The following is a 2,235-nucleotide window of genomic DNA, read 5'->3' as shown; positions in this document are numbered from 1 at the left end:
ATGAAAATGAACCAATCCCAAATGTGCTACCGTACTCTAAAGCAGTCATCCCCTATAATATAAACCCAAGCTCAAAAAAATATGAAATCTTAGTAAAATGTCTACTTTCGTCTTACCAAATCATAACCCATGGAAATCAAGCAGGCTCTGAAATCCTCATGATCCATTAGGCCATTCTTCCTCTGCCAACAAAACAAACAGAGAAGCTGAGAATTAAAGGGAAGTGAGCGGACATACTTGACCAAGTGAACAAATCCAGTGAGAGAAGGGAAACCCAGAGTTTTGCCAGAGAGCGACGTAAAGTCACCGTGACGTACAAGAAGGCCAGAGCCAACACAGAGATGTTATCAAATGATTCCTATTCTTTCTTTTCTTTTTTTTTTAATGTTGGAGGGAACCTAAGGAAGATTGTATGGAGGTGGGGAAAGCAAGGCAGAGATTGAATTACAGAAGAGTTAACAAAACTATGCACTCTCTTGAGGGTAGTTACCACTTATTTCAAAGGTGTCAAAATGATTTCTTAAAAAGGAGAAAGGGGGAAGGAAGGGTGGACAACAGACAAAACAGAAAGGAGATGACACATTATGAAGGCAGCGGAAAGGAAGCACTCAGCGTCACTGAAAATGACCTAGTCTGGAGCTGACTACTGCCACCCACTAATGACAAAACATATTGTAAGTGTTCTGAGAAATTAAGATACTCTCGTGGCCCGGGTACAACTCCCTCAAAGAAGACAGCATTCCTAGAGCTCTGGAAACAACTGGAAAGTTACCCCACAACCACTTTCAGGCCCTGGGCCTGGGTGGAGTGGCCCCTCCGCGCCGCAAACTCAACCTCACCATAAATCCAGTGAGGGTCTCTACAGAGCAGCATTTAAGGAGGCTGAGTGGGCGACAGCCCTCAGAGTGGAGAGAAGGTCAGGGTAGGACAAACAGCAGCCCAGGTTCTACTGAAACAGAGAACCCAAGCCCTGGATGTGATGGGGAGTCCACGTTGTGCTGAAGATTTTCTTCAGGGTTTTGACGGGACAGCTAAGGGGCAAGCATCAATATAAACTTAAAGGTAAGAAAACACTTTTAATATTGGCCAAGCCAATCATTTCATAGAGGTTATTATCTGGTGTTTTCATTCGCACATGAAATGGCCAGTCCCAAAAGCTCACATTGGAGGTTCTTTTTTTCTATGAATGGCTGTGCCCACACCTATGTGCTCAGCCCTTTGTCACCACCACCTCCGCCCCCCACCCTCTCAGCCAGTCTCCAAAGCCATGCTCCCCACTATGGACATCCTCTACTCTCCACAGACTTCCCTCAGCATTCATTCTCTGGCTATTCTGCCTCCTTTCAATGGAGTTACCTCCCTAAGATCCGGGCCTTCTCTCTTACTCTCCAGACTCTCTTGCCAGCAATGACCATCAAGTGGTGACTCCCACAGGCGACAGCCCTGAACTCCAGAACTGGACTCCTTCACTGCCCAGGGCACCTCTTTGCTGCAAAGGCTCCCTCTAATTCAATAGCACCCCTTCTCTTGTGTTCTCAAGGCTCGGAATTTCCAGGTCATTTTTCATCTTTCCCTCTCCCTCAGCCCCCAATCCTGTTTTTAAGATCTGCAGATTTCTGTCTCCACCAGTCTCAGCTCTGTCCCCTTCTTCATTCCCACCACTCCTACACCTTAGCCCAGAAGCTCATGTTCCTCTCCCATCACTTCTCCATGAGCCTCCTGTCTGTCTCTGCCCACTTTCTCTCCTGCCCTCTCTGTCCCTCCAGCCCATCTTATCCACGCTGCCATGCACACTTTTCTGAATCCAGCTCTGATCACGTTACACCTATGCTCTACACCAGGGATGTCAAACTGGCGGCCTGTGGGCCGCATGCGGCCCTCGAGGTAACTTTTTATGGCCCGCGATGCTCTGAAATAAAATGAAAATAGAAAAAATTTTTATGAAGAAAATAGTGCTTAGGGGAGATGGAGGCAATACCTACACACAATTCCCTCGTTAACCCTTTAACTACTGAAGCCGAGTATACACTTGGCCCAGTGCCTTTCCTGGGAGCCTGGGGGCGTGTATAAACGCGCTGACTCAGTTCCGGCAACGTTGGAAGCGATATGTCTGCTACTCTGTGTCACATAATGTAAACAGATACCAATAGCGAAAAGGTTAAAAAGAGCACTAGGGTAAAAAAGAATAATTTTAGTTTTATAAATACATTAAATAAAATAAATGTTTAAATAAAA

This window comes from Hipposideros armiger, unplaced genomic scaffold, assembly GCF_001890085.2.
Source record: "Hipposideros armiger isolate ML-2016 unplaced genomic scaffold, ASM189008v1 scaffold_167, whole genome shotgun sequence".
Taxonomy (NCBI): domain Eukaryota; kingdom Metazoa; phylum Chordata; class Mammalia; order Chiroptera; family Hipposideridae; genus Hipposideros; species Hipposideros armiger.
Note: the sequence above shows the minus strand (reverse complement) of the source record.